Here is a 20,990-nt window from a genome sequence, read left to right as displayed (position 1 = left end):
TCATTGTTGTGCACTGATGCGGCTGCACTAATGGGCACTGATAGGTGGCACTGATGGGCAGCACTGAGGAGAGAGGCGGTGCGTCACGGCTCCGTGTCTGATTGGACACACAGAGCAGCGGTTCAGCTCAGGTGCCCCATAGCAAGCTGCTTGCTGTGGGGGCACTTGGCAGGAGGGAGGGGCCAGGAGAACAGGCGAGGGACCCAAGAAGAGGAGGCCCTGGGCTGCTCTGTGCAAAACCACTGCACAGAGGTGGTAAGTATGACAGGTTTGTTATTTTTAAATAAAAAAAAAAAACAAAAAACACAAGACTTTAGTATCACTTTAAATTCTATGTATGTTTTCACACTGGTCCCTTCCGCTTCCGTTGTGGTGTAAAAATCTTGCTTGCTGCAGTTTTGGTCAATTAAAACATCTGCACCAAAAACACACCTTCCAGTTGAAATGCACTGAAAACGCATCAATAAACGCACCCATGTTATGTTTTTGATGTGCTTTTGAGTCACATGACCTATGAAAAACACACCACAGTAAAATCCTGGTAAAATTGCATGCATTTTTGGTGCTAGTATTGGCACCCTTTTCTCTATTGGCAAAATGCCAATAACACCATTTCAGCTGATATGTTTCGGTGCATCTCTAACCAAAAACTTTTCAATAGAAAGAAAACTGTATATTAGGTGTAAAAAAACTGCATTGGCAGATATAAAGCAATTTCTATTTTTTTTTCAGTTCATTATAGCCCCCTTCCTGTATTAAAAATTAAGTGGGCAAGCAATTCTCACCCTCTCCATGCTCCAGCCTTTTCCCCTGCTTCACCAGTGTTCATTTCTTAGAGGAAATGAACACTATTTTAGTCAACTAAAATACGACTAAAATTAAAACAATTCAGATGACTAAAATGGCAAAAGACTATGACTAAAACTAAATTAAAATTTCACATCAAAATTAACACTGCGCTTTACCCATTCAGCTTCGCAGGTCATCAGTGTTGAATGATGGCCAGAATTGAACTCACTTTCTATCAGTCTAGGCTCTCAATGACACGGCCTTTGGAGTGCATCATCACACATGCTGGGCTCACGGTACTCCTATGCTGTTTGAAGCTCGTTCTAATATAATGCTTTAAATTAAAGTGGAAGCTTTTTTTTTTTCTCAAAAAGGATATCGGGGGAAATGAAGAAAAGTGCAGAGAAAGGCAACCAAACTGATAAGAGGCATGGAGGAACTCAGCTACGAGGAAGGTTTAGAGGAACTGAATTTCTCTCTCTTGGCAAGAGGAGATTAAGGGGGGATATGATCAACATGTATTAATACATAAGGGGTCCATATAGTGAACTTGGTGTTGAGTTATTCACTTTAACCACTTCCGGACTGCTGCATGCCGATATACGTCCTAAATTTGAAGAGGGATATCTTTGTTATGGCAGCAGCTAGCTGCCATAACCCTGGTATCCTCTTCTTCGGCGGGCGGTCTGGTTTCCGATAATAGTGGTCTCTGCGGCGGATTCGCAGCAAGATCATTTTTATCGGCGGCGGGAGAGAGGCAATCGGATCCTTGTCCTTCCTGTGTATGGAGACGAGCGAGGGAGGGGAAGATGGCCCCCACCCGTCTTCATACCATTGCAGGGCTGAAGCGACTTCAAAATGTCACTTCCGCCCATTTTTTTTTTTATTGCATTTTAGTGTAAATATGAGATCTTTTTGACCTCAGATCTCATATTTAAAGGAGGTCCTGTCATGCTTTTTTCTATTACAAGGGATGTTTACATTCCTTGTAATAGGAATAAAAGTGACATAACTTTTTTTTTTTACAGTGTAAAAATAAAAAATAAAAAGGTAAAATAAATAAGAAAAAAAAATGTTTTAAACGCACCCCATCCCGCCGAGCTTGCGTGCAGAAGTGAACGTATACGTGAGTAGTGCCCGCATATGAAAATGGTGCTCAAACCACACATGTGAGGTATCGCCGCAATTGGTAGAGCGAGAGAAATAATTCTAGCCCTAGACCTCCTCTAACTCAAGACATGCAACCTGTAGAATTTTGGAGATTTTTAAGGGTAAAAAGTTTGTCGCCATTCAACGAGCGTAAGCAATTTTGAAGCGTGACATGTTGGGTATCAATTTACTCGGAGTAACATTACATTTCACAATGTAAAAAAAAAAAATTGAGCTAACTTTATCGTTGTCTTATTTTTAATACAAAAATGTATTTTTTCCAAAAAAAAAAGCGTGCTTGTAAGACAGCTGCGCAAATACGGCGTGACAGAAAGTATTGCAACAACCTCCATTTTATTCTCTAGGGTGACAGAAAAAAAAAAAAAAGTATAATGTTTGGGGTTTTTTAGTCATTTTCTAGCAAAAAAAACTGTTTTTAACTTGTAAACAACAAATCTCAGAAAGAGGCTCGGTCCTTAAGTGGTTAAGGTCATCACAAAGGACAGGGGGGCACTCTTTACATCTAGAGAAAAAACATATTTCATCTCCAAATACAGAAAGGCTTTTTCACAGTAAGAGCTGTTAAAATGTGGAATAGACTCCCTCCAGAGGTGGTTCTGGCCAGCTCAGTAGATTGCTTTGAAAAAGGCCTGGATTCTTTCCTTAATGTACATAATATAACTGGGTACTAACATTTATAGGTAAAGTTTATCCAGGGAACATCTGATTGCCTCTCTGGGGATCAGGAGGGAATTATTTCCTCTGCTGTAGCAAATTGGATCATGCTTTGCTGGGGTTTTTCACCTTCCTCTGGATCAACTTTGGGTGAAGGATTGTGTATATAGGATTGTATGATTTTTTTTTTTTTTTTTGGTTGAACTAGATGGACTTGTGTCTTTTTTCAACCAGACTAACTATGTAACTCTGTTGGTTATTATCACGGTGTCCCTGCTAGGACGATTTCCCTTTTCTTCCTGCTGCATCATGAAAAGAAATCTCCCCAAAGGAAAGAATGGCAGTAAAAGCATGATAGAGGTTTTAGCCCTGGTTAACACTGCTGTGACACATAAAGCCACATGACAAGTCAAAATACATTAATTTTATCGGGTGCTGTCTTAATTGCTGCGACTCAAGTTGCAGCAACAAAAAAATTAGTTCTTGCACTACCTTTCTGCATCTTCTTTGTGACATGAGTGCCATAGACTGCAATGTTAAAAACGCAAAAAGATGCAAGGAAGTCATTTGTTTCTCTTATCTTTGCGAAAGTTGCAAAACAAAATTCGCATTAAAGTGGCGTTGAAGTCACATCAAGTCAAACGCAAATCGCAGTGCAAAGGTGCACAACTTTGGGGTCACAGGAGTGTGAACCAAACTCTAAAGCGGAGTTCCACCCAAAAATGGAACTTCCGCTTTTCGCAATCCTCCCCCCCTCCGGTGTCACATCTGGTACCTTTCAGGGGGGAAGGGGGAGCAGACACCTGTCTAACACAGGTATTTTGCTCCCACTTCCGAGCACATATACTCGAGCCACCCGCGGGTATCTACGCCACTTCCGGCACCTTCTCCGCCCCCCCATTGTCTTCTGGGAGACACACAAGTTCCAGAAGACAGCAGGGACCAGTGGGATTGCGCAGTGCGAGTCGCTCATGCGCAGTAGGGAACCAGGAAGTGAAGTCGCAAGGCTTCACTTCCTGATTCCCTTACGGTAGATGGCGGCGGCAGCACCCGAGAGAGAGATCGGCTTCGGGTGCCGACATCGCGGGCGCCCTGGGCAGGTGAGTGTCCATAATTTAAAAGTCAGCAGCTGCAGTATTTGTAGCTGCCGACTTTAAAGAAAAAAAAAATGGCGGAACTCCACTTTAAGGCTTTGTGCCCACGGACACTTAGCAACTCCCGTGTGCAAAGATGTAAATTCCCTGGTGCCCGAGCAGCTGTATGTAATGTGTACAGTCACCAATAAAAGTGAATGGCTGTACGCGGCTGTGCCGCTTTCATGGTTGGGGTGTCCAATCATTCACTTTTATGCTGTACGCAGCACATGTGGCTTTCTGGGTGCCACAAAGCGCCAGGGATTTTACACCTCAGCACACCAAAGCGTCTGTGTGCATGAGGCCTAAATTTTGCTCATTTTATCCAAAATGAACAAAGGTTCCGCTTTCATTAGCGGTGTCGTCATAGATTCATGTCTTTGCTTTTCAGAGTCGCTGGGGAACAGCAAATATAAAACAGCACATGCGACTGCCTCAAATAGAGAGCAGTTTAGAAAATACTTAACTGTTCAGGCATTATAATACTAAATGTTAGAACATTTACTAAAATGTTCTATACTAAAAATAGAGCAAAGTTATACGGTAATTCCCTGACCATGCACAACCGACTCTATACTCTTAGCTAATTTAATGCATACCAGGCCAGCTCTGTTTTAGCAACCGCCCTGCGACATAGAGAAACACAGCTGTACAAATGGGCTTCATGTGCTGCTGCTGAGTCACGGTACAACAGGCAACAAGCCACTGATCATTGAGAAATACTTGTCCTGATACTCGTGCTTCCAGCTACAACCATGTGACCTCCAGGAAGTCTGCGGGGGTGACCAGTTTGGCAAACCCAAAACTTCCTGAAAAAGAGCAACCGAAGGCCTTTTCTGATATAGAATTTACATTTTAGGCCTCAAGTACACTGGTTTATGCTAAACAATGTTTCTCCTGACAGAAAACCTGAGTTAAAAACACACATAAGCAGTTTTCAAACACGTTTAGACATTTGTTTATTTCAGTGGCCAGAATTTTATTTTACTCAGGCCATTGAAATGAATAAATGCTCAAGCACCTCAGGACACTGGAGCTCCACTAAATACGTCAGGACACTAAATACGCCTAGTGCTTGGGCGTGTTTAGACGCATTGGGGCGCGTTTGATGATTTTTACGCCCAAAAGCTCCTCTACTGAACGTGATTCTTCTGCGTTCAGAAAAGGAACTGTGACTGCCTCTAAACTCCTCCAAAAACCTGTGTGTGCATGGACACATAGGGCTTGATTTAGGCCCCTTGCACATGGGCTGTCCGATCAGGTCCATCTGTCAGTTTTTCACGCAGACTTGATTGGACCCTCCAGTCTCTTCGGAGCAGGGGATGATCGCTGACAACTGCCACCATTCGATCCTGTCAGCCAAAGACAAATGGATGGTGGTCCCATTGCCTATCCGTCTGGTGGGATCAGATGAAAAAACGGACAGTTGGTCCATTTCCATTTGATAGCCCCATAAAGGAGAGCAGGACTGTGTCTGTGTCCACTCTGCATAGCGGAGCAGACACGGACATGTCATCGACCTGCTCAGCACGAACCAGTGGAGAGATCCCCTGCTGATAGGGGTGCAACGGATCAAAAAACTCACAGTTCGGATCGTTCCTCGGATCAGGAGTCACGGTTCGGATCAACAAAAAGAAAAAAAAATCTCCCCCACTGTAATATCCACGTCATCTCCCCCACTGTAGTAATATATTAGCAGGATATTGTAGGGTATTGGCAGAGTATTGGCAGAGTATTGGCAGAGTATGAAAGAGTATTGGCAGAGTATTGCAGAGTATTGCAGAGTATTGCCAGAGTATGAAAGAGTATTGGCAGGTATTGCAGAGTATTGGCAGGGTATGGCAGAGTATTGGCACTGCTGCCATCTGATCTCTCCCCTCCACTGTACAGATCAGTACACAGAGGGGAGAGAGGAACCGGCGTCATGACATGTTTATTTACAAGTGATCGCTCCATCATTTGACGAAGCAATCACCTGGTAAACGGCCGCCGGGTGTACCAAGATGGCCGCCGCTCTGGAGATAGGCCGAAGCCAAGCCGCGGCCTTTCCTAAGGCCAAGGCGGCGGCGCGCACCGCGGAGCGCATGTGTGCCGATCCGAACAGGCTGAACCGTTCGGATCACGGATCGGTGACGATCCGTTGCACCCCTATCTGCTGAGCAAGCAGATTCTGTGAAAGGGGCCTTACTAAAACTGGAGAGATCAAAATCTTGTGCAGCTGTGCATGGTAGCCAATCAGTTTCTAACGTTTCTAACTTGTTCAATTAAGCTTTCACAAAATAAAACCTGGAAGCTGACTCGTTTCGATGCAGAGCTGCACCAGGTTTTGGACTTTCCAATTTTAGTAAATCAGCCCCGTAGGCTTTTATTGAGGTGCAAAAATGCCCAAATCCCTCAAAAACTGCAGTTTAGTAGAAGCAGTGTGCATGCACCATAAAGCTCACAACATATAGGCCAAGCAGCTCAACACAAATAGAAAATGGGGGAATCACACCATCAAGGTCAATACAGAGCCAGTCATTTTATTAATGCACCAAATTCCAAACCAGCTGGTTTTCATGCTGGGGTCGGGGCACAGCGTGTCTTTTGTGAAGGGCTTTTTTGTGCTGAACATGCTACAGGATGGCCTAATAGTTTTGTCAATTACAAAGTAAGCATGGTTTAACATGGTTAATTTACAGAGTTTCGGAGTTCGTCTACCGCAAAAGTCTGTTGAGAAACTGATACTTCCTGGAGTGAAATAAAGTAATGGAACTTTTAGATGCTGAAACCTCCTATTGGAATAATATCTGACACAGTGATGTATAAAAATAACAAAATTTTATTAAATACATAAAAACGCCTTATATCCTTTAAGACACGAGTAACAAAAATATGAAACAGCAAACTCTGTATACACCGTAAACAGCCCCTACAACAAGGTGAAGAATTCCCTCAGTCACATATATGTGTAATTATGAACATGATAAACGCTCAGGACCAAAGTATTAGAAAAGAGGCACAGCCCAATGCGTTTCGCATGGTAACTTCTTCAGGGATTTTCGTTGACAGACAGGGCGGTGCACCAGAGCTGATTCAGTAAGTAGTAGTACCGGTAAACCTCAAAACACGCACCACCAGGGCACTGCAGAATGGGTCAAATGTCTGCCTCAGTCATGTAGGTCTGAAACCAGCCCAAGAAAAGCTGTCCCACAAAGCACATCAGAAATTCCATACACAGGAAATGGCGATTCCAAGCTAAATTGATCAGTTCCGCCATGCTGGGAGAAAGGCTGCCCAGCATAGCTCAACACATATGGTGCGAATGGGATCTTACAGATTTAAACTCAAGCTAATAAATGTATGTATGAATGAATAATATATATTATATATATATATATATATATATATATATATATATATATATATATATATATATCTATATATATCTTATCCCAGATAGCAGTTTCCAGAGTGGTGCCAGCAGCAGGGAAGAGATCTTCAGGTCAGTGGGAAGCAATACTCTGGGCTTAATAGCAGTGGTTTGTTGCTTTCTCACCACCTGAAGAAGCATGCAGATGTGGGGCGCTTGCGGAGTGACCCATTTACTTGAATGGGTCGTGATTGGCAGATGGTAGCACACACCAAAAGCAAAAGGGGGGCTTAATTCCTTATGCGGCATGTGTACTTCTTTGGCTGCTACTTCAGCAACTGAAGGGGTTAGGGATTGGGGGCAGTAATACAGCGATTCAACTTCAGGGCTTTATCACCCCCAACTTTAGATGTGAACAAGCCTTAAGGGTGCCGCTGCCGAATGCAACTAAGGGCCCATTCTTAGGTGCAGCAGGCACTGCTGCTCTTCTGAAAAGCGGTCCGAGTGTATTTGACAGGTGGGGAGGAGGCGATATGTTGCCCGCTCACCACCTGATTTAAACCCATGATTGCCCTGCAATGCACGCGATTGTGACACGGTAGTATGGTACTTAGGGGCTTAAATCAGGTGTGAGGGGGCAACACTGGACGAGACTGTGCCCGGTGATCTTTGACTTCTCCCATGTTGTTCAGGTAGATCTCCACCTCTTTAGGGTTGCCTACCCCTGATCTAAACCATTCCATTGTAGTTCTGGCTGTATGTTTAGAATCGGAAAAAAGGGAAGATCTTCTGATGAGGACAACTGTCCAAATGGGCATTTCCCACTCTTTTGAAAGATCTTCCCTTCTTTCTTCTAGTATCTACAGATCAGGAAGTGAAGGGAAATCTCGCCAGTGGGGCAGACCTGACTGAGGCTTTCACCATTCCTTACTCCATCCAAAATGAAAAGAAGTGTTTTGGCTTTAGCCCTACTTTAAGAATATGTAAAAATGCCAGTGTCCACATTCTGGGCACAGATGCAGAGGAAGCAATGAACAGAAGGTTTCAACTAGAACAGCCGGCACCAGTGAAAGGGACATTTCTCATTAAAGTGGTATTAGACCCAGAAGTAAACATTTATTATATTGCAGCTTACCAATTCTTAGATGTGATCGCTTTATTAGTATTTTTTTTTTCTTGGATTTCTTTCCTTTATTGAATCCCGGTGATCTGGCCAGTAAGTCTGGTTTTCAAACAGAACAAGCAGGTAAGAATGTTGACTGGCAGGGGTGCTTACCATGATCAGCTTTTTTTCATTGAAGTAAAACCTTCATCCCAAAAGAAAAATAAACTGTTGTAACTGCAGTGTGAGCTGGATTTTGGCTTCAATTTGTTGAATGAAAAAAAATAAAAAAAATAAATGAGCCGATTCTCCCATCCACACATTCGAAGAGGAAGAATCGTTCCCGCTGAGCTATTGTACTCTGGAAGCATGGATGCTTCTCTGCCATCATAATATAATGATCAGTGTTGCTGACTATAGCCAGCTGCACTGATGGTTCAGCAAAAAGCCAACAGGCTGGTTGCACACAAGTGGACAGTTCGAATTGTGTACAACCAGCCTGCCCATGCATGGAATGAAATTCAGCTGGTCCATGTTTAACCACTTCAATACAGGGCACTTGTACACCTTCCTGCCCAGACCAATTTTCAGCTTTCAGCGCTGTCGCAGTTTGAATGACAATTGCGCGGTCATGCTACACTGTGCCCAAACTAAATTTTTATCATTTTGTTCCCACAAATAGACCTTTCTTTTGGTGGTATTTGATCACCTCTGCGGTTTTTATTTTTTGCTAAACAAATAAAAAAAGACCGAAAATTTTGAAAAAAAATAAAAGTTTTGCTTTTGTTTCTGTTAAAAAAAATTGTAAATAAGTAAGTTTTCTCTTTCACTGATGGGCACTGATAAGGCGGCACTGACACGGCGGCACCGATGAGGTGGCACCAATGAGCGGGCACTGACGATGGACACTGATATGCGGCACTGATGGGTGGCACTGGTTGGCACTGATGGGCACTGATGTGCAATGAAAGGCGCACTGCTGGGCACTGATAGGGTGGCACTGATAGGCGGCACTGCTGGGCACTGATGGGCACTGATAGGCGGCACTGCTGGGCACTGATACTTGGCACAGATGGGCACTAATACGCGGCACTGATATGAGGCACTGGTAGACATTGAAGTGAGCGCTGACTGGGCACAGATTGGCAGCTGCCTGGGCACACAGTGGCATTTCCCTGGTGGTCTAGGGGCATACCTGGTGGTCCAGTGTGGATCGCTTCCCTGGTGGTCCTGGGTAGGATCCGGGGGGGGGCTGTGCTGATAAACAATCAGCACAGACCCCCCTGTCAGGAGAGCAGCCGATCGGCTCTCCTCTACTCGCGTCTGTCAGACACGAGTGAGGAAAAGCCGATTACCGGCTCTTCCCATTTACATCTTGATCAGCCGTGATTGGGCACGGCTGATCACGTGGTAAAGAGTCTTCGTCGGAGACTCTTTACCTAGATCGGTGTTGCAGGGTGTCAGACTGACACCCCGCAACAACGATCGCCGCGATGCGCGCCCCCGGGGGCGCGCAGCGGCTCGATATTCCTGATCACGTCATATGATGTCCGATCAGGAATATCAAACCACTTTGCCGCCATCGTTCTGTAATAGGGCGGGTGGCAAGTGGTTAACCACTTAAGGACCAAGCCTCTTTCTGAGATTTGGTGTTTACAAGTTCAAAAAAAATGTTTTTTTGCTAGAAAATGATTATATAATATTTGGATAAAAAACACTTTTTTGAATTAAAAAAAAAAAAAAAAAAATAAGACAACAGTAAAGTTAGCCCAATTTTTTTTTTATAATGTGAAAGATAATGTTACGCCGAGTAAATTCATACCCAACATGTCACGCTTCAAAATTGCGTCCGCTCGTGGAATGGCGACAAACTTTTACCCTTAAAAATCTCCATAGGCGATTCTGCAGGTTGCATGTTTTGAGTTACAGAGGTCTAGGACTATAAATTATTGCTCTCGCTCTACCGATCACGGCGATACCTCACATGTGTGGTTTGAACACCGTTTTCATATGCGGGCGCTGCTCACATATGCTTTCGCTTCTGCGTGCGAGCTCGGTGGGACGGGGTGCATTAATTTTTTTTTTTACCTTTTATTTTTACACTGTTCTTTAAAAAAAAAAAATGTGTCACTTTTATTCCTATTAACAAGGAATGTAAACATCCCTTGCAATAGAAAAAAAAAAAAAGCATGACAGGACCTCTTAAATATGAGATCTGGGGTCAATAAGACCTCACAGCTCATATTTACACTAAAAAGCAATAAAAAAAAAAAAAAAAAATTAAATTAAATGTAATTTGAAAAAAAAAATGTTTCTTTAAAAGCATTGGGCGGAAGTGACGTTCTGACGTCGCTTCCTCCCTGCAACGGTATGGAGACGGGTGGGGGCCATCTTCCCCCTCACTCGTCTCCATACCTAACAGGACACAGGACCCGATCGCTTCCGCCACTACCGACGGCTCCAGTAAGTGGTGGAGGGCACCGGCCGCCGCAGAGACCAATTTTATCTGAAAGTGGACCACCCGCTGAAGAAAAGGATATCAGGGTTATGGTAGCTAGCTGCTGCCATACCAACAATATCCCTCTTCAAAAGCACCAGTGTATAACGCCGGCGCGAGGACCGTAAGTGGTTAATCCATGTTTGGCTGGCTTAAATCTGCCAGTGCATAGAACACTCCCCTCCCTCCAGACCAACAATGGTGCTATCCATAGGTGTCTCTCTGCTCCTACATCCAGAGTGGGGGCACTCTAAGGAGAGGTGTTACTGGCCAGATCACCAGGTGAAAACGGAGGGAAAAAAAACCTACAAAAAGAAAACAAATGCAGCCACCCCATCTAATGATCTGTAAGCTGCTATATATAAATGTTTGGGTTTAATACCACTTTAAATGTAAGTACCATTCATTGTGCTGATTTTAAAAAAATGAACTAAACTTAGGCTTTAAAGTAATGCCGTGTACACACAAGCAGAATGTCCGACAGAAAAAGTCAGACGGGAGCTTTTCATCGTATATTCCGATCGTGTGCATGCCCCATTGGACTTTTTACGTCAAAAATTCTGACGGACCTAGAAAGAGAACATGTTCTAAATTTTTCTGACTGAACCAATTCCTATGGGGAAAACCGCTCGTCTGTATGCTGTTCTGACGTACCAAAAACTATGCATGTTCTGAAGCAAATACGAGACGGAAGCTATTGGCTACTGGCTATTTAACTTCCGTTTTCTAGTCCCGTCTTATGTGTTGTACGTCACCGTGTTCTGGACGGTCAGAATTTGGTGTGACCGTGTGTATGCAAGACAGCTTGAGCGGAATTCCGTCAGAAAAACCTTCATAGTTTATTCCAATGGGAAAACCGGTCGTGAGTACAGGGCATAATTGTAATGGTTCATTTTTTTTTTTTTAAATAACAAACACATAATTATTAGCCTCCAGTGTGCAGCTCGTTTTGCACAGAGTGGCCCCGAACCTCGTCTTCTGGGGTCCCCCCGACGGCTCTCGTGGCTCCTCCCCACATCAGATAGCCCCCTAGGAGAAGCGCTCCTTGCATGCGCGCTCCTGAGTCCAGCATTCAGTGTCCCTAGACACCGAATGTATGACTCAGCCCCGCGTCATTGGATTTGATTGACAGCAGCAGGAGCCAATGGCTGCGCTGCTATCAATCTATCCAATCAAGAGCCGAGAATCCCAGGCAGAGAGACAATGCGTCCCCGCTGGGTCAAGTTCCAGGGCTCAGGTAAGTAAAAACAGGAGGGCTGGAGGGCTGGAGGGCCGGTCACTGCCAGGAGTTTTTTCACTTTAATACATAGGATGTATTAAGGTGAAAAAGCACGAAGGTTTACAACCCCTTTATAGGGTGAATCCATCCAAGCCCAAGGAATCGCTGCCTCTACTTGTTGTCAAGGTACCGCCTCCAATAACAAGACAACAAACGGCTCTTGAATTGTTGCCAACCTGATTGCCAAAAGTTGGCAGCAACTCTTTATACCAGGTACACATTGAACGTGTTCGTGTTCTTCAGTTAAGCACACCAAATGATTATATGATAACTATACGACTTGCTTTCTCTTTCGCTTTCTTTTCTGTGTTATACAATCACACACACAGGTTGGACTTGATGGACTTGTGTCTTTTTTTCGACCTCACCTACTAGGTAACTATGTAAGGCCTCATGTACACTGCTGCTGCTAAAACGAACGTTTAGGAGCAGTTGGGAGGTTTTTTTTTCAACTACCCCGGACCTCTCCTCTATGTTATCTTATCAGTACATGTACACAGGGTCGTTTACAGTTTCTAGGCAGTTGAGTTTAGAGGCATTTTTTGAAACGCAAAAAAATGCATTCAGACCGCGGCTAAATGCGCTAACTCGCATTTAGCTGCAATTCATTTACAGGCATTTTTCATTTTTGACTATTTGAAAAGAAACGCTTCTAAGCGCAAACGCGGCTAAACGCGGCATGTAAACGCTGCAAAACAGAGATTTTAAACAAACATTGGTTACTATTTGCCAAGTTAAATTGTTTAGGTGAGGTTGTAAAAACGTCCTGTGTACATGAAGCCTTAGCCTTTATTATATGATTATAATGTTTTGAGGCTTACAAATATGCTCAGTATAAGCATAGCTGGCCATAGAAGTGACTGTAGGTGGGCATACTTGGGTAAATGCTGACACTTTTGTGCATCAACATAAACATGCACATGCACTGCTGTAGTCTTCCAAATAGAGAAATGTTGTGTTCGGAGAACATATATTATACATGGTAGCTTATGCCAATACACAAAACCAAATGCTTGTCAGGCAGAAGCCAGCCGTTTAGACCGGCTGCTTTACACACGGGCCGAATGTCGGTTTTTATTGACCTGGCCAATGTTGCCTGATGCAGGGCTTAATCCTTGTGTTCTGCCAGCAGGGACGGCTCTCCGCGATCCCCGCTGGCAGAACACAAAAGTGCCAAGGGAGGGATTCCTTCATCAACACTAGATGTGTTGATGGGAGAATCGAGCAATTTTCGTTCTTTCCACCCATGGTGGAAGGAACGAAATTGCAAAATGTATGGCCTGCTTTAGTTCTGGGAGACCACTTGGCTGTCCTGCATTCAAATCACTGGGTCCTGTGCAGACAGGGCCCATTCACTGTTCTGTGGTGCATTAACTTTTGTTGCAATAAAACTGCTCATTCCAAAAGGCAGCACAACACAGCTTTTACCAGCGTTTTTATCAACACTGCGCACCACAATGCATTGTACAGCGGTTCACATCTGTGCATTGTAGTGTGCTAGGGGTCCATTTATAAATGTTTTCACACAAGATTCACACAACTCACCCAAGATTGAAATATGTTTCCAATTAGAATTGGTAAAATATAAATAGCTCCCTTAGGCCCCTTTGACAGTAGCGGACTGATTGGGTTGGCCTGTCAGTTTTTTAGGTGGAACTGATCGGACCCTCCAGTGTGCTCTATGGAGTGGCGGAAGTCAAGGGACATGTGTCTGTTGAAATCTGCCAACATACGATCTTATCTGCAAAATACAGACAAATGGCGGAATCTATTGAGGATCTCTTGTCGTTTCCAGAAATCTCCAAACTGGTGCCAACGTTCTATGGTCGCCTCCAGTTGATGGGGCTGACCCTTTCCAGAACTCTCATCGCAAATGGCAGTTGTTGATGCCTGAGCTTTCTGAGGAGGACTGGGAAGAGGCTACTGAGATATGTTTTCAAGATATAATCAGCACTGCTGATCGGTTGATTCCATTTAAGTTTGTGCATCATTCACACTACACCCAGCCAGGCTGGTTAGGATGGGTTTGGGTTCAGATATTGCTTGTTCTAGATGTGACTTGATTGCTGCAAAGTGGATACCTGACTTTGTATGCCCTTAAGTGCCTTATGTGGCAGAAATTTTATCTTTTTTTCTTTGTATCTTATACTGTGAAAACTAATACCTTTTAAAAAAAAAAATACAGACGAATGGGGATCTGTTCCCCATCCGTCTGGCGAATCGGATGGCAGTCGGGTGTAAACACTGTAAGGAAGAGAGGAAAGATCCCCTGTGCCGCACATCCATGGAGTCCCAGGGCAGCATGAGAGAGACAACTTCAGTCCAGACTCCCACCAGGCCACACCCCCAACGCATTTCACTCTGCCCCCCGGAGCTTAGTCACAGGGATCCCTATGACTAAGCTCCAGGGGCGGGGTAAAATTTGTTGGGGGTGTGGCCTGGTGGAAGCCCAGGCTGGGGTTGTCTCTCTCATGCTGCCCTGGGACTCCATGGATGTGCGGCACAGGGGATCTTTCCTCTCTTTCTTCCAGTGATTATAGGAGCTGGGACGAGCTCCATCCCTTGCTGGCACTCCTGCAGTGGTTGCAGCATCACCCACAATACTCCCCATAGTGATCGAGCCTGAGCGGCACACTAAACAAACCGTGGGTCACAGGGTGTAAACAGACAGGCAGTCTGTTTACATCTTACCGCCTACAGAGGTGAGCGGGCTGCGTCTGTGTCCGCTCTGCATAAGCGGAGTGGACACAGATCTGCCATCCGCCTGATCAGCGAGGATCAGCGAGGATCAGCGGACAGATTCCCCACTGAGCAGGCGGACTCCAATGAAGCCCACCCTGTGTGGAAGGGGCCCAAGTGTTATGTTGGAGAACAACGTGAAAATGGCTAAATTGCTATGTAAACAGGTCAGAGGAAGGTGACTTCACTACATCAACATTCTGTTCATGGCAACATGCTGACAGGAAGCACAGAGAAGATTGTGCAAAGAGACAAGGAATACCCCACATCTCCAAAGTCCAGCTTGATAACTCTAAACACACACATTCCAATCTGATTGCACAATGCCTGTTTAAAATTTACTTAAAAGATAAGTCCACCTTTTAGTGACATGTTACACCCATATACAGGGCGTAACATGTTACTAAAGCAGCACCCCCCCCCCCCCCCCATGCCTCATTGTTTTGAAAAGCGCACCAAAGATGCCGCATGCAGGACTTGTAAAAACGCACAGCACTGATGTGAAGACTTCCACAGGATTTACAAAGATTTAAAGGGATACATTATTATTATTAATGCATTTTTCTTCCACTTCTTTTTTTTCCCCCCAGAAACACATCACATCAAAAATGGATCCGTGTGAAAAGGAGTGTGTCACAGAAGATGGGAGTCATATATATATATATATATATATATATATATATATATATATATATATATATATATATATATATAACATATATATATAAAATATTCTCTCTCTCATAATAATAATGGGGAGTCCTCTATATATAATACGGGAACATACTATATATTATAATAATCACAAGGGAGTCCTCGATATATATTGATAATAATAGGGAAGTACGCTATATATATATATATATATATATATATATATATAATAATAGTAGGAGAGTCCTCTATATATAATAGTAAGAATAGGGGATTCCTCTATATATAATAATAATAAAAAATAAAGGAGTCCTCTATATATAATAATTATTGGGGAGCCCTTTGTATATGAACAAGAATAGGGGAGTCCTCTATATATAGTAAAAACAGGGGAATCCTCTGTATATAATAATCATAGGGGAATCCTCTGTATATAATAATCATAGGGGAATCCTCTGTATATAATAATCATAGGGGAATCCTCTGTATATAATAATCATAGGGGAATCCTCTGTATATAATAATCATAGGGGGGTCCTCTGTATATAATAATCATAGGGGAATCCTCTGTATATAATAATCATAGGGGAATCCTCTGTATATAATAATCATAGGGGGGTCCTCTGTATATAATAATCATAGGGGAGTCCTCTGTATATAATAATCATAGGGGAATCCTCTGTATATAATAATCATAGGGGGGTCCTCTGTATATAATAATCATAGGGGAATCCTCTGTATATAATAATCATAGGGGAATCCTCTGTATATAATAATCATAGGGGAATCCTCTGTATATAATAATCATAGGGGAATCCTCTGTATATAATAATCATAGGGGAATCCTCTGTATATAATAATCATAGGGGAATCCTCTGTATATAATAATCATAGGGGAATCCTCTGTATATAATAATCATATTGGGGTCCTCTGTAAATAAGAATAGGGGGGTCCTCTGTAAATAAGAATAGGGGGGTCCTCTGTAAATAAGAATAGGGGGGTCCTCTGTAAATAATAATCATAGGGGAATCCTCTGTATATAATAATCATAGGGGGGTCCTCTGTAAATAAGAATAGGGGGGTCCTCTGTAAATAAGAATAGGGGGGTCCTCTGTATATAGTAAGAACAAGGGAATCTTCTGTATATAATATGAATAGGGGGGACCTCTGTATACAAGAATAATAGGGGGGGTTCTCTGTATATAAGAATAGGCAATTCCTCTGTATAATGCTGAACTGTCACTCTAACACAGTGGTTCTCAACTCCTGTCCTCAGGACCCACTAACAGGCCAGGTTTTATGTATTACCTTGGGGAGATGCAGACTAGAATACTGCAATCACTGAGCAGCAAATGATATCACCTGTGATGTATTTCAGTTATCTTGCAAACCTGGCCTGTTAGTGGGTCCTGAGGACAGGAGTTGAGATCCACTGCTCTAACACTTTCATTAGTACTTTTCCTAATCCCTCCACCCCAGTCCAGCCACCCCCTGTGATGGAGCCCCTGCTCCAGGCAGGCAGAGGGAAGGGTACATCCAGAGGGAAGGGTACATCCAGAGGGAAGGGTACATACCAGAAGCCGGGCTCCCTGTGTGAAGTTGGAGGGCTCCTCTTCCTCTTCCCCGGCCGGTCTGAGCTGTGTGTTTACAAGTGTCTCCTGTATTCTGACGTGTCAGCACAGCTCCTCCTGTGTGCAGACTCAGCCATGACAGGAGAGGAGAGGAGAGCAGGGGAGGAGGAGAGGAGAGGGCGCTGTGCACTCCGCTCTCTGTACTCCGCTCGTTTCCTGTCAGCTCTGTCCGGGGCAGGAAGTTTCCAGCCATTAGAACTCTCACATTCCCTCCACACACTTCTCTCATGTACAATGCGGCCTCCTCACCACACTTTACCTGTCATAGAAAGCTTTAATATTTACACATCTATTGAGGGGAAGACACACAGCTTATAAAGGCAGTGCAGTTATGAATTCATGGAAGTAGAGGTAAAAGATTACAGACTTCTCATTTCTCCCCAATATCCCAAAAAACGAACCATCTATGGCCGGCTTTATTGTTTGGATAGAGAGAGAGAGTGAACCCCTGTCAGGTGTTTACTGCAGTATCTGTCCCTATTAGGCCTCATTTACACTTGTGTTTGGTTGGCAGTAAAAACACACGACTGAGACACATTTTTACAGTCCCCCCCTTACAACCAATTCAATTGAATAGGAGTTGCCCCACAACCCCCTGCAATGCACAAGGTTGCAGCACACTTGTGTGGGGTTTAAAGTTCACCTTTTGGGGAAAAATGATAAATGCCCTTATTTTGCTCCCCCCATAGGCCTGGATAGGAGAGTGGCAGCATATAGACTTGCAGGGGGTCTCAAACTGGCGGCCCTCCAGCTGTTGTGAAACTACAAGTCCCATCATGCATCTGCCTGTGGGAGGCATGCTTGTAACTGTCAGCCTTGCAATGCCTCATGGGACTTGTAGTTTCGCAACAGCTGGAGGGCCACCAGTTTGAGACCTGGAACCAATATCTCCATGTAGCCGCTGAATGCCCGCTTCTCCTCCTCTCCTTCCTGCAGACATTTAGCAGCTGCAGCAGAGAAATGGAGGGGATCATTTTCTCCGCCGCCTCCCTATCGCTGTCCTGCTGCTCTGCACCGCGCGCCCAACCTTTTTTAAGCCAATTAGAGCTTCAGGCTCTAATCATGTGCTTCACAAAAAAAAACTTCATAGAAATCCATGCGCCCGGTGCCCCGCACGGAGATTAGGGGCCAGCATACCTCCAAACTTTTTGAGATGGGAATATGGGACACCTATCAGCAAAATGATGCAGGCATAGGACACGCCCCCTTAACCTCTTCCCGCCCAAGGTACGTCATATGACGTCCTTGACTTTGTGCGGGTATATCTGAATGATGCTTGCAGCTACAGGCATCATTCAGATATCAGCTTTTTCAGTCAGCGATTCCCTATAAGAAGCTGTTCCGCCGCTTGATCGTTCTTACGGGCGGCGAGAGGGGACACACCTCCCTCCAGTGCTTCTACCGACTCACCACTTCCATCGGTGAGTCGGAGAATGGATTTGCTGGCCCCAGATGGTGACCATAGAGATTTCCGGCGGACCAGATGGTCGCCGCAAACTCTATGATCATTCTGGTAAGCCGAGATTGTTTTATTTTTTATTTTTATTTCAGGCTTCCCAGCCTAGAGGTGAGATGTGGGGTCTTATTGACCCCATATCTCACTGTAAAGAGTACCGATCATGCCATATTCCTATTACAAGGGATGTTTACATTCCTTTTATTAGGAATAAAAGCTACAAAAATAATTTTTTTTTTTTTTTTTTAAACCGCTTCAGCCCCAGAAAAATTTACCCCCTTCCTGACCAGAGCACTTTTTGCGATTCGGCACTGCGTCGATTTAACTGACAATTGCGCGGTCGTGCGACGTGGCTCCCAAACAAAATTGACGTCCTTTTTTTCCCCACAAATAGAGCTTTCTTTTGGTGGTATTTGATCACCTCTGCGGTTTTTATTTTTTGCGCTATAAACAAAAAGATAGCGACAATTTTGAAAAAAACACAATATTTTTTACTTTTTGCTATAATAAATATCCCCCAAAAATATATAAAAAAACATTTTTTTTCCTCAGTTTAGGCCGATACGTATTCCTCTACATATTTTTGGTAAAAAAATATCGCAATAAGAGCCGGTTCACACTAGAAGCGGCACGACTTGCAGGTCGCCTCACCGAGGCGACCTGCACACGACTGCCACGGCGACTTGCAAGACGACTTCTGTATAGAAGTCTATGCAAGTCGCCCCCAAAGTAGTACACAAAGTCGCTCCGATTAGAACGGTTCCATTGTACAGAACGGGAGGCGACTTGTCAGGCGGCTAGGTCGCCTGACAAGTCGCCCCCGTGTGAACCGGCTCTAAGCGATTATTGATTGGTTTGCGCAAAAGTTATAGCGTTTTCAAAATAGGGGATAGTTTTATGGCATTTTTATTAATAATTTTTTTTTTTACTAGTAATGGCGGCGATCAGCGATTTTTATTGTGACTGCGACATTATGGCAGACACATCGGACATTTTTTACACATATTTGGGACCATTGTCATTTATACAGCAATCAGTACTATAAAAATGCACTGATTCCTTTGTAAATGACATTGGCAGTGAAGGGGTTAACCACTAGGGGGCGGGGAGGGGTTAAGTCAGTACTAGGGAGTGTTTTCTAACTGTAGGGGGGATGGGCTAGCTGTGACACGTCATTGATCTCTACTCCCGATCACAGGGAGCAGAGATCAGTGTAACTGTCACTAGGCAGAACGGGGAGATGCTTGTTTACATCAGCATCTCCCCGTTCGTCCTCTCCGTGAGGCGATCGCGGGTATCCCCGCGGCAATCGAGTCCGCGGGACCCGCGACCCGACTCACGGAGCTCCCGGCCGGCGCGCACGCAATGGCACGGCGGGGAATTCAAACGAGACATATGCCCCGTACACACGGTCGGATTTTCCGATGGACAATGTCCGATCGGAGCGTGTTGTTGGAAATTCCGACCGTGTGTGGGCGCCATCGGACATTTTCCATCGGATTTTCCGACACACAAAGTTGGACAGCAGGAGATAAAATTTTCCGACAACAAAATCCGATCGCGTCAATTCCGACCGTGTGTGGCCTGTTCCGACGCACAAAGTGCCACGCATGCTCTGAAGAAATTCCGACACGGGACAGCTCATTCTGGTAAACTTAGCGTTCGCAATGGATCCAGCACTTTCGTCACGCTGCAATGTAAATAATGGTTTAATACAGCGCACTCTCTTCTTCTTTATAATGTGACAAGAATTAAGTGGTTTTGCTGCTCATATTCACACACACTTCTCACAAAGTTTGATTTGTGTTTTTTTAGTGGGATTCCCTCAATATATTGTTATTAGTTGTCACATCTGACAGTTTTAAATTTTTTTTATATTTTTTTTTTGTTTTTTAAGCCTTTTTTTTTCTTTAATGTTTGGATTTTCTCCAAGGCTGATCTTTGTTCAATGTTATTTTTATTTTTACTCCCGAATATTTTTGTGTGTGTTTTGTGTGTCAAGTTACCCCAACACCATTGATATCTTTTATTATTTAATCTTCATGAGATTTTTTGTTGTTGGTGTCCCTTGTTCATTTCACATTGTATATTTGCAATGTACCTGAATCCTCACAAACCAACTGTCATTTTTGAAGTAAAACACATAGGAGAGTAGAATTCAAAACAAAAATCCTTTATTAAGGTATCAGAACCAAACAAAGAGGAAGGCAACACTGGATCAACAGCAGAAATTAGTGAAGCCTGGGACCCCCACGGCAGACATCAATTCTTCAACATCAAAATTGGTGGCCTGAGGAGTCCATATATAAGGGAGGGCAGTCTGGTCCGGGATTCACAGAGACTCGGATAGCAGCAGATGACATCTATGTCCCCAGGCTGTGGTACCACAAGAGGCTGCATCTTTTGGCCGACCAGACTGGATCCAGGGTCCTCACTGTCTGGTCTTCCTTTCACACTTCCTTCCGGGCTGTGGCTGTGCAGTAGGAGATGTGGCAGGAGGAGGAGTAGGACCTGGAGGAGGAGGAGGACTGGG

General features: G+C 44.1%; 1 protein-coding gene across 2 annotated transcripts in view; it reads right to left on the bottom strand.

Annotated features, from left to right (window-relative positions):
• SGK3 (serum/glucocorticoid regulated kinase family member 3) overlaps nt 1-17,116 on the bottom strand; it is a 125,307-nt gene extending 108,191 nt beyond the window's left edge. For both annotated transcript variants that reach the window (XM_073631760.1, XM_073631759.1), the window contains exon 1: nt 16,945-17,116. The gene's annotated coding sequence lies outside the window, so the exon portion shown is untranslated. The remainder of the gene's footprint in view (nt 1-16,944) is intronic.
• Between the last annotated feature and the right edge of the window lie 3,874 nt (nt 17,117-20,990).

Source organism: Aquarana catesbeiana, linkage group LG05 (assembly GCF_042186555.1).
Source record: "Aquarana catesbeiana isolate 2022-GZ linkage group LG05, ASM4218655v1, whole genome shotgun sequence".
Taxonomy (NCBI): Eukaryota; Metazoa; Chordata; class Amphibia; order Anura; family Ranidae; genus Aquarana; species Aquarana catesbeiana.
This window is presented reverse-complemented; position numbering and strand designations above follow the sequence as displayed.